Source organism: Anolis carolinensis, unplaced genomic scaffold (assembly GCF_035594765.1).
Source record: "Anolis carolinensis isolate JA03-04 unplaced genomic scaffold, rAnoCar3.1.pri scaffold_12, whole genome shotgun sequence".
Lineage (NCBI taxonomy): Eukaryota > Metazoa > Chordata > Lepidosauria > Squamata > Dactyloidae > Anolis > Anolis carolinensis.
The window spans coordinates 20769723-20782217 of NW_026943823.1; the positions used below are offsets into that span (position 1 = coordinate 20769723).

Sequence of the window (12495 nt, forward strand, 5' to 3'; positions counted from 1 at the left end):
AACTGGACTTAACATCAGGGGAAATCTTTACTTTTACTTATGACCATGAACTCACAACCTCTGAGGATGCCTGCCATACATGTGGGCAAAACGTCAGGAGAGAATGCTTCTGAAAAATGGCCATACAGCCCGGAAAACTCACAGCAATCCAATGATTCCGGTCATGAAAGCCTTCGACAACACATTAAAAAATGTTGTTTATAAAAACGTTGAAAATTCCCCAAAAATCTGTGGATATGTGAAACATTCTGAAACTTGAGGGGCTCACAGTGCTAAATGTAGCAAGTTTCACCCCAATAACTATTGTAGCAAGTTTTACCTCAATAACTATACAAATGAGGGAGAAAGGGGCCCCAAAAATTTTCCCACTTGTGCAATTACTATGACAAAAAAGTCATGAAATTTCATTACTCTCGTTATAGTAATAACATTTTCACTAACGAGACTTTAGAAACACTTTAGAAATAAAACGCCAATGCCCCCTAATTTTGTAATGAGTTTTGCAACATTTTTTTTATCGATCGCACATGCCTTCTTACAAAGTTCGAAAAGACAATTTGCTTATTTATTTCCAACAACCAGTATGGTGTTTCACTGTGGTTTTATCTAACTTCTCCCTATACCAGGAAAAAGTAAAATACAGAAATCTCCCATTTATCTGATCAGGTAGGGAATGGACCACTGTCAGAAAGGGGAAATAAGTTTAAAAGCGGAACCCAAATAATTTTCGCCTGCAAATAATAGTGGCAAAAAATAATATTGGCCTTTGGAGGAAAGATGGGTTTCCTTGTCCTTAACACTCACCCCATTATTATTGTTGTGTAGTTTCAGTACATTTTGGATTTACACTTCCCAAAGATGAAGCTCTCGCAGGATATTTTGGCAAGGTTGGATCAGAGAATGGGCTTTGCCATCGCCTTCGCCGACGTCAAATCTCCAGAGCATATGAGGTTACGAGAGACCCTTGTCCTCTATGAATGGATATCTATCTCTTCAAGTTGATTTCAGATGAGTGGGCAAAATGTTTGCTCCTACAAGGTTTTTGTGACAGAAGCATCTCTAAATATTAGTACAAAATATTTGTACAACTACAGGAGGAAATAGATAGAAAACCAGTGACATCTTGTGGCGAACCTCAGCAGTTTTCTTAATAGTCACTGGCCTATTATGCAGTTTCCATTTAGAGCAGGACTTCTCAAACTTTTCAGCCACTGAGCTCTTTTGGAAGCAAAAGTTTCTTGTTGGAGCCCCAAGAAAGTTATATATATTATATATTAGATCACATTATATATTAGATCATTATTACAGTAGAGTTTCACTTATCCAACATAAACAGGCCAGCAGAACGTTGGATAAGCGAATATGTTGGATAATAAGGAGAGAATAGGAGAAGCCTATTAAACATCAAATTAGGTTATGATTTTACAAATTAAGCACCAAAACATCAGGTTATATGACAAATTTGACAGAAAAAGTAGTTCAATACGCAGTAATGCTATGTTTTCTGGGATTGTTTCTCTGTCAAATTTGTTGTCTAACATGATGTTTTGGTGCTTAAATTGTAAAATCATAACCTAATTTGATGTTTAATAGGCTTTTCCTTAATCCTCCTTATTATCCAAGATATTCGCTTATCCAAGGTTCTGCCGGTCCATTTAGCTTGAATAAGTGAGACTCAACTGTATATATAAAGGTAAAGGTTTTCCCTGACGTTAAGTCCAGTCGTGTCCGACTCTGAGGGTTGGTGCTCATCTACATTTCTAAGCCAAAGACCCGGCGTTTTCCGTAGACACCTCCAAGGTCATGTGGCCAGCATGACTGCATGGAGCGCCGTTACCTTCCCGCTGGAGCAGTACCTATTGATCTACTCACATTTGCATGTTTTCGAACTGCTAGGTTGGCAGAAGCTGAGGCTAACAGCGGGCGCTCACTCTGCTCCCCGGATTCGAACCTGCAACCTTTCGGTCTGCAAGTTCAGCAGCTCAGCACTTCAACACACTGCACCACTGGAGGCTCAGTCATTCATATATATATATATATATATATATATATATATATATATATATATATAGACTAGCTTTGCCCGGCCACGTGTTGCTGTGGCTTATGCTTTCAGAGTGTTGTTCTTTATTTACTGTCCTGGTTTTAGAGATTATATTGTTCTGTATTATTATATCACAGTAATTATTACATATTATATTTATAATCTTATATTATCGCTTAGAACTGGATTATATGAGGCCCCTTCTACACAGCTGCATGAAATGCACACTGAAGTGGATTATATGGCAGTGTGGAGTCCAGATAATCCAGTTCAAAACAGATAATATAAGATTATAAGTGGGTTATATAGCTGTGTGGAAGGGCCTTGAGTCTACACTGCCATATACTGTAATCCAGTATATTAAAATCTGATAATCTGTATTTTATAGGCAGTGTGGAAAAGGCCTAAGTGAGGCCTAACTCTGCCTGTCCCCTGGGCTGAGTGGGTTGCTAGGAGACCAAGTGGGCGGAGCTTAGCCTTCTAACTGGCAGCAATTGGAATAAAAACAATTATTCCTCTCCCTCTAATTAGGACTTTAGTTTTCTTTTCCTTTTGTTGTATGAACGTAGAGGCATGGATGAGGGGTTGTGCTGCCAAGTTTAGTGTTTCTGGGATGTGTAGTTTTGTTGTTTTGTCCTAGGCCGAAATTTCATTACCCTTTTATATATGTACTAGCTGTGCCCAGCCACGCGTTGCTGTGGCAAAGTGGTGGTGGTATTGGTTAAAAATTGTTGTGTAATTTTTATTTGACGATATTTGCAATTTTTTTATTAATTTTATTGTAATTTATATTTTTAATTATTATATTTTATTATTTTCTTGTATTATTTTTAGTTATTTTCTGTTATTATAGTATTTTATTGTATTAATTTTTAGTGTTTTTATTATTTTTTATTGGGTTGCTAGGAGACCAAGTTGGAGGAGCTTAGCCTTCTAACTGGCAGCAATTGGATAAAAGCAATTATTCCTCTCTCTCTCTAATTAGGACTTTATTTTTCTTTTCTTTTTGTTGTATCAACCTAGAAGCGTGGATGATGGGTTCTGTTGTCAAATTTCGAGGTTGGGGGGCCTGTACTTTTGTTGTTTTGTGAATTGCCGTGATGCCATCACTCTTTTATATATATATAGATAGATGTGGTGTGCTCAATGTAAAATTGTACTCCAACACTGGAGGCAAATACTAAAAGTTTGGGAGGACCCGCTTTGCCCCAATGCAGACTTCTAAGAAGCGGGGTCTTCCCTCCCTCCGCTCCCCCCCCCCAAATCCATCCATCCACCACCCCACCTTCTCAAGGTTTCTCTAAGAATGTCACATTGGCGACGGGGAGAAAAATAGTCCCCAGATTAGCTCCGACAAGAGAGTTATACAATTAAGGCTTCAAATTGCACAGCACTGTTAAAAAACATTGTCCTTGATTTATTACACTCCTGATTCTCTGCCAGGCCTGCAAATGACCCGATTAATCAAGAATATGCTTATTCAGTCTGACAATATCCCTTCCAGAGTCTCTCTTTGGAGGAAAGTTATTGAATCTCTCTTTGCAAGAGACGGGTCTATTTTATATACTATCCACAAGTCAAGCAGAGACAGCTCTGGCTGGAACTTGGATGGGAAAACCGCCATTGAATCCCAGCTACTGTAAACTATATTTCACAGGAATATGGTTTCACAGGTAAAACCGGCCCTGAGTATCCTATGAAATTCATGGAATCGTCATAAATCAACCGGCAACTTGAAGACACAGTTCCAGTTGCATTCCTAATCTCTTTCTGGTGAACTGGAGCTTTTTGTTGTTTGAACGTAGAGGCATGGATGAGGGTTTGGCACGGCACCCAGTGTTTATTTATTATTATTATTATTATTATTATTATTATTATTATTATTATTATTATTATTATGACACAGCAAACAAGATAGATATGCTGGATTTCATATCACAAAATTACAAGTCGAACACATCCCAAGTGTCTAGGACTGTGTGACGTATTTTCAGATGATGTGCGCAGATCCCAGTCGGGTGGCCTTTTGCAGTTGGCAGATCGTAATTTTGTCGATGTCTATTATTTCCAAATGCCGGTTGAGATCTTTTGGCATGGCGCCCAGTGTGCCCATCACCACCGGGACCACCTGTACTGGTTTCTACCAGAGTCTTTGAAGTTCAGTCTTGAGGTCCTGATAGCGGCTAAGTTTTTCCTGATGTTTTTCATCAATTTATTATTATTATTATTATTATTATTATTATTATTATTATTATTACACAACAAACAAGATAGATATGCTGGATTTCATATCACAAAATCACAAGTCGAACACTTCCCAAGTGTCTAGGACTGTGTGATGTATTTTCGGATGATGCGTGCAGATCCCAGTAGGGTGGCCTTTTGCAGTTGGCAGATTGTAATTTTGTCAATGTCTATTGTTTCCAAATGCCGGCTGAGACCTTTTGGCATGGCACCCAGTGTGCCCATCACCACCGGGACCACCTGCATTGGTTTCTGCCAGAGTCTTTGAAATTCAATCTTGAGGTCCTGATAGCGGCTGAGTTTTTCCTGTTGTTTTTCGTCAATGCGACTGTCACCTGGGATGGCGACATCAATGATCCAAACCTTTTTCTTTTCCACAACTGTGATATCTGGTGTGTTGTGTTCCAGAACTTTGTCAGTCTGGATTCGGAAGTCCCACAGTATCTTTGCGTGTTCATTTTCCAAGACTTTTGCAGGTTTGTGATCCCACCAGTTCTTTGCTGCTCGAAGGTGGTACTTGAGGCATAAGTTCCAATGAATCATTTGGGACACATAGTTGTGCCTCTGTTTGTAGTCTGTCTGTGCAATTATTATTATTATTATTATTATTATTATTATTATTATTATTATTATTATTATTATTATGACACAGGGAACAAGACAGATATATTGGATTTCGTAAGACAAAATCACAAGTCGAACACGTCCCAAGTGTCTAGGACCGTGTGATGTATTTTCGGATGATGCGCGCAGATCCCAGTCGGGTGGCCTTTTGCAGTTGGCAGATCGTGATTTTGTCGATGTCTATTGTTTCCAAATGCTGGCTGAGATCTTTTGGCAGGGCACCCATTATTATTATTATTATTATTATTATTATTATTATTATTATTATTATTATTATTATTATTATGACACAGCAAACAAGATAGATATGCTGGATTTCATATTATTATTATTATTATTATTATTATTATCATTATTATTATTAATTCAGAAGCTCAGCAGTTAAACCCGCTGCGCCACTGGGGGCCCCACATACATAAACCCAATTAAAGTACAAATATATTTAGAAATGTCTACTATCCAACCTTTAAGCAAGGAAGTGAGCAACGGGCTCCCCACCTCCTGTCCCCAATTCATTTTAAGCCCAAATGGCTTCATTGAATATCAACTGTTTTGATTCTGCCTGTTTCCATTCAAAGCAACATTGCCACCATTACAATTTCTCAAATGGCTTGTTCTGCCCTGGAGGCAGTTGTGGTCAAGGCTTTATGCTGCCTACAATCCATAAAACGGCATTCGGCTGTGCTTTTTCTTTCGTTTCTAAAGCTTAATGCTCATATAAGTGGTCTCGGTCTTGTCGGAGATGACCTCTGTTTCTTACACAAAACAAGCCAAGCAAGAAGATTCCTACGGGAGCAGATCTGAAGTAGAATTCAAAACTGAGTCTAGTCGTGTCCAACTCCGTGGGTTGGTGCTCATCTCCATTTCTAAGCCGAAGAGCCGGCGTTGTCCGTAGACACCTCCAAGGTCATGTGGCCACTGGCATGACTGCATAGAGCGCTGTTACTTTCCAGCCGGAGCAGTACCTATTGATCTACTCCAGGGGTCCCCAAACTTTTTAAACTGGGGGCCAGTTCATGATCCTTCGGACCGTTGGAGGGCCGGACTATAGTTGGCCACTGAGCAATAATAATAACAACAACAACAACAATAAAAAAGAGTTAAAAGAGACCCTTTGGGCCATTGAGTCCATTCCCCTTCTGTCTTTGTGCACCGAAAGCACAAGCAAAGCACCCCTGACAGATGGCCACCCAGCCTCAATGTCAATAATAATAATAATAATAATAATAATAATAATAATAATAATAATAAAGAGGGTTGGAAGAGATCCCTTGGGCAATTGAGTCCATTCCCCTTCTGTCTTTGTGCACCGAAAGCACAAGCAAAGCACCCCTGACAGATGGCCACCCAGCCTCAATGTCAATAATAATAATAATAATAATAATAATAATAATAATAATAAAGAGGGTTGGAAGAGATCCCTTGGGCAATTGAGTCCATTCCCCTTCTGTCTTTGTGCACCGAAAGCACAAGCAAAGCACCCCTGACAGATGGCCACCCAGCCTCAATGTCAATAATAATAATAATAATAATAATAATAATAATAATAATAATAATAAAGAGGGTTGGAAGAGATCCCTTGGGCCATTGAGTCCATTCCCCTTCTGTCTTTGTGCACCGAAAGCACAAGCAAAGCACCCCTGACAGATGGCCACCCAGCCTCAATGTCAATAATAATAATAATAATAATAATAATAATAATAATAATAATAAAGAGGGTTGGAAGAGATCCCTTGGGCCATTGAGTCCATTCCCCTTCTGTCTTTGTGCACCGAAAGCACAAGCAAAGCACCCCTGACAGATAGCCACCCAGCCTCAATGTCAATAATAATAATAATAATAATAATAATAATAATAAAGAGGGTTGGAAGAGATCCCTTGGGCCATTGAGTCCATTCCCCTTCTGTCTTTGTGCACCGAAAGCACAAGCAAAGCACCCCTGACAGATGGCCACCCAGCCTCAATGTCAATAATAATAATAATAATAATAATAATAATAATAATAATAATAATAATAATAAAGAGGGTTGGAAGAGATCCCTTGGGCCATTGAGTCCAACCCCCTTCTGCCTTTGTGCACCGAAAGCACAAGCAAAGCACCCCTGACAGATAGCCACCCAGCCTCAATGTCAATAATAATAATAATAATAATAATAATAATAATAATAATAATAAAAAAGAGGGTTGGAAGAGATCCCTTGGGCCATTGAGTCCAATCCCCTTCTGCCTTTGTGCACCGAAAGCACAAGCAAAGCACCCCTGACAGATGGCCACCCAGCCTCAATGTCAATAATAATAATAATAATAATAATAATAATAATAATAAAAAAGAGGGTTGGAAGAGATCCCTTGGGCCATTGAGTCCAATCCCCTTCTGCCTTTGTGCACCGAAAGCACAAGCAAAGCACCCCTGACAGATAGCCACCCAGCCTCAATGTTAATAATAATAATAATAATAATAATAATAATAATAATAATAATAAAGAGGGTTGGAAGAGACCCCTTGGGCCATTGAGTCCAACCCCCTTCTGCCTTTGGGCACCAAAAGCACAAGCAAAGCACCCCTGACAGATGGCCACCCAGCCTCAATGTCAATAATAATAATAATAATAATAATAATAATAATAATAATAATAAAGAGGGTTGGAAGAGATCCCTTGGGTCATTTAGCCCAACCCCCTTCTGCCCTTGTACCGTGGGGGCCGGATAGATGGCTTCGATGGGCCGCATCCGGCCCCCGGGCCTTAGTTTGGGGACCCCTGATCTACTCACATTTGCATGTTTTCGAACTGCTAGGTTGGCAGGAGCAGGAGCATGTGGCCATCATGACTGCATGAAGCGCTGTTACAGTAGGGTCTCACTTATCCAAGCTAAACAGGCCGGCAGAAGCTTGGATAAGCGAATATCTTGGATAATAAGGAGGGATTAAAGAAAAGCTTATTAAACATCAAATTAGGTTATGATTTTACAAATTAAGCACCAAAACTTCATGTTATACGACAAATTGGACAGAAGAGGTAGTTCAATACACAGTAATGTTATATTGTAACTAACTAGCTGTGCCCGGCCACGCATTGCTGTGGCAAAGTGGTGGTGGTATTGGTTAAAAATGGTTGTATACTTTTTATTTGACTTTATTTGCATTTTTTATTAATTTTATAGTAAGTTATATTTTATTTATTATATTTTATTATTTTCTTGTATTATTTTTCGTTATTTTCTGTTATTATAGTATTTTACTGTATTAATTTTTTTAGTGTTTTTTATTATTTTTTATTGGGTTGCTAGGAGACCAAGTTGGAGGAGCTTAGCCTTCAAACTGGCAGCAATTGGATAAAAGCAATTATTCCTCTCTCTCTCTAATTAGGACTTTATTTTTCTTTTCGTTTTGTTGTATCAACCTAGAGGCGTGGATAATGGGTTGTGTTGTCAAATTTCGAGGTTGGAGGGCCTGTAGTTTTGTTGTTTTGTGGGTTGCTGTGATGCCATCATTCTTTTATATATATAGATTACTGTATTTACCAATTTAGCACCAAAATATCACGATATATTGAAAACATTGACTACAAATGTAATGTTATGTAATGTTTGTGTTGCTTTTATGACTGTAAACCGCCCTGAGTCCCATCCAGGAGATAGGGCGGTATATAAATAAAGTTTTATTATTACAGTAGAGTCTCACTTATCCAACACTCGCTTATCCAACGTTCTGGATTATCCAACGCATTTTTGTAGTCAATGTTTTCAATACATCATGATATTTTGGTGCTAAACTCGTAAATACAGTAATTACTACGTAGCATTACTGCATATTGAACTACTTTTTCTGTCAAATTTGTTGTATAACATGATGTTTTGGTGCTTAATTTGCAAAATCATAACCTAATTTGATATTCAATAGGCTTCTCCTTAACCTCTCCTTATTATCCAACATATTTGCTTATCCAACGTTCTGTCGGCCCGTTTATGTTGGATAAGTGAGACTCTACTGTATTATTATTATTACAAAAATGGCTTGGATTATCCAGAGGCTTGGATAAGCGAGGCTTGGATAAGTGAGACTCTACTGTACAGTAGAGTCTCACTTATCCAACATAAACGGGCCGGCAGAACGTTGGATAAGCGAATATGTTGGATAATAAGGAGAGGTTAAGTAAAAGCCTATTAAACATCAAATTAGGTTATGATTTTGCAAATTAAGCACCAAAACATCATGTTATACAACAAATTTGACAGAAAAAGTAGTTCAACACACAGTAATGCTACGTAGTAATTACTGTATTTACGAGTTTAGCACCAAAATATCATGATGTATTGAAAACATTGACTACAAAAATGCGTTGGATAATCCAGAACGTTGGATAAGCGAGTGTTGGATAAGTGAGACTCTACTGTACTTTCCAGCGTGAGCGGTACCTATTGATCTACTCACATTTGCATGTTTTCGAACTGCTAGGTTGGCGGAAGCTGGAGCTAACAGCGGGAGCTCACCCCATTCCCCGGATTCGAACCTGCGACCTTTCAGTCAACAAGTTCAACAGCTCAGCAGTTTAACCCGCTGTGCCACTGAGGGCTCAAGAAAACCCCTATCAAATTCATGGAGTCGCCATAAGTCGACAGGCAACTTGGAGGCGAATATAAATGGAGACACAAGGCTAAGGATTTTGCATTGTTTGGAGGGGGAATGGAACATTTCAGACAGTAAATCAAAGCCACTTAATGGCTTAACTTGACAGCTTATTATGGTTGGAGGCAACAGAAACTGTAATAGATGCTAATAATCCGTTGGTACGAGGACATTTGACACATGGCGCTATCGAAAGCAGCGTGCATATGCAATGTGTTTCAAATGACCACGGACTCAATTGCTTCAGATCTTATTTAGCAGACCCGTCAACCAGATGAAGTGACAAGCTCCCAAGTCAGGCAATGGACTCGAGCAGAGAAGGGAGGCTAATATTTAGGATGTTTACATGCATGTTCCACCTGATGCGTGTGAAGAAGGTTTTTCGGTGAAATCTGTGATCTGAAGCACTCTCCTTAGGGAAGGTGGTTCAAGGAATCAAGTCCAGTAAGAACTCCATGTTTAGTAAGGTTAGGGGCACTGGATCCCTACAAAACTGGAAAAACCACACATTTTAAAACCCTGAGCTTGTTAATCTTAGAAAAGTGATGGGCAAGCTTTTGCACTTGGTGTGTCAAAATTCGCCAAAAAACCTAGCATGACGGGTGGTGTGTCACTTTGAGAAAAAAAAAACCATAATTTCGCAATATGTATACAGTAGAGTCTCACTTATCCAACATAAACGGGCCGGCAGAATGTTGGATAAGCGAATATGTTCGATAATAAGGAGGCATTAAGGAAAAGCCTATTAAACATCAAATTAGGTTATGATTTTACAAATTAAAGCACCAAAATGTCATGTTATACCACAAATTGGACAGAAAAAGTAGTTCAATACACAGAAATGCTATGTAGTAATTACTGTATTTACGAATTTAGCACCAAAATATCACGATGTATTGAAATATTGACTACAAAAATGCGTTGGATAATCCAGAACGTTGGATAAGCGAGTGTTGGATAAGTGAGACTCTACTGTAGTTTAAATAACAAAAATGTATAATTTTAATATATAACTGTACTAGCTTTGCCCGGCCATGCGTTGCTGTGGCTGATGGGAATCCTTTGTTGGCCAGGTGGAATAGCAGTGAATAGCCTTGCAGTCTCAAAGCCTGGCCGTTTTCTGGAGTAGCTGGAGCTGTTTGTTGTATGAACGTAGAGGCATGGATGAGGGGTTGTGCTGCCAAGTTTAGTGTTTCTGGGATGTGTAGTTTTGTTGTTTTGTCCTAGGCTGAAATTTTATTACCCTTTTATATACAGTAGAGTCTCACTTATCCAACATAAACGGGCCGGCAGAATGTTGGATAAGCAAATATGTTGGATAATAAAGAGGCATTAAGGAAAAGCCTATTAAACATCAAATTAGGTCATGATTTTAAAAATTAAGCACCAAAACATCATGTTAGACAACAAATTTGGCAGAAAAAGTAGTTCTATACGCAGTAATGCTATGTAGTCATTACTGTATTTATGAATTTAGCACCAAAATATTACAATATATTGAAAATATTGACTCCAAAAATGCATTGGATAATCTAGAATGTTGGATAAGCGAGTGTTGGATAAGTGAGACTCTACTGTATATAGATTGTTTTTGTAGTAAATGTTGCAATGTTTTGGTGCTAAATTCGTAAATATAGTAATTACAGTAGAGTCTCACTTATCCAAGCTAAACGGGCCAGCAGAACCTTGGATAAGCGAATATGTTGGATAATAAGGAGGGACTAAGGAAAAGCCTATTAAACATCCAATTAGGTTATGATTTTACAAATTAAGCACCAAACCATCATGTTTTACAACAAATTTGACAAAAAAAGTAGTTCAATGGGCAGTAACGCAGCAAAGTACAGGACACGTTCAAGGTCTCTGTTTAGGGAGCTCCATTGACTGCCGTTTATTTTCCGAGCCCAATTCAAGGTGCAGGTTATTATTATGTTGTAATTACTGTATTTACGAATTTAGGACCAAAATATGATATATTGCCAACATTGACTACAAAAATGTCTTGGATAATCCAGCACCTTGGATAAGTGAGTCTTGGATAAGCTTAAGCGGCTGAAGGGGGAAAGGAAGGGGCCTGGGGCTGTGAGGAATGGTGGGAGTTGGAGTCCAAAAGCCCTGGAAGGAGGGCCCAAGTTGGCCCATGCCTGGTCTAGGGGAGGAGGCACTAAGCAAGTAAGTTTGGGGCAGAGCTTTTGCCTCCGCCTTTTGTCGGCCTCCAAAAGAGGAGGAGGAGGAAGGGGAGGGCCTTGGAGAGGCCTTGGGGGGGTCTATGGGGCGGTGTTGGCCCCTCCCTCCCCTCCTCCTCCTCTTCCTCCTCCTCTTCCAGGGGGGCAAAGGGAAGGAGCGGGGGGAGGCCAGGCTGGACCCTCCTCCTCTTCCTCCTCCTCCTCCTCCTCCTCCTTTCCTGGCGCCTTTGCAAGGCTTGCAAAGGGAAAAAGAAAGAGCAGGAGGAGGCAAGGCGGGATCCTCTTCGTCCTCCTCCTCTTCCTCTTCTTCCTTCCTTGATTCTTTCTCTCTCCCCCCGGAAATATGGACCCTTCCTCCACCGCCTTGACCTCCTCCAGCTTCTCTTGGAAAGAACCACCAAGGTAGGGATTTCGGGCAAACAATGGGAAAAAAAACCCTTTCCGCCCTTTTTCTCGTTTTGCAGCCTTTGTCTGGACAGACCTATCCCTTGCATGCAAACCACGCGAGAGCAAGAAGGAGGGGTGGGAAAAAAAAGTTGGGCTTCCTCTGAGATCACAACCCTGAATTTTTCCAGGAACTTGATGGAGAGTTTCCTTTGCTCTGGGACGATGGGAGTGAGGTTGGCCAACTTGGGGGTTTTGGACTCCAACTCCCACCATTCCTAACAGCCGGTGGAGGTCACAGTTTCCCTGGTTTGTGGGTGAACTACAAATCCCAGAAAGGAAGGTCAGTCCCGTCCCCCCAACCCCTCCAGAAATCAAGTTTTGGT

The 12495-nt window shown here is 39.9% G+C and overlaps 1 protein-coding gene across 2 annotated transcripts in view; it reads left to right on the top strand.

Moving 5' to 3' along the window:
• The first annotated feature begins 11823 nt into the window (after nucleotides 1-11823).
• Nucleotides 11824-12495, top strand: part of amot (angiomotin) — a 48938-nt gene continuing 48266 nt past the window's right edge. The window contains exons 1-2 of one of the 2 annotated variants that reach the window (XM_062964044.1): nucleotides 11824-12127; nucleotides 12301-12452. The gene's annotated coding sequence lies outside the window, so the exon portion shown is untranslated. The remainder of the gene's footprint in view (nucleotides 12128-12300; nucleotides 12453-12495) is intronic. The other variant, XM_003226852.4, reaches the window with a different exon arrangement.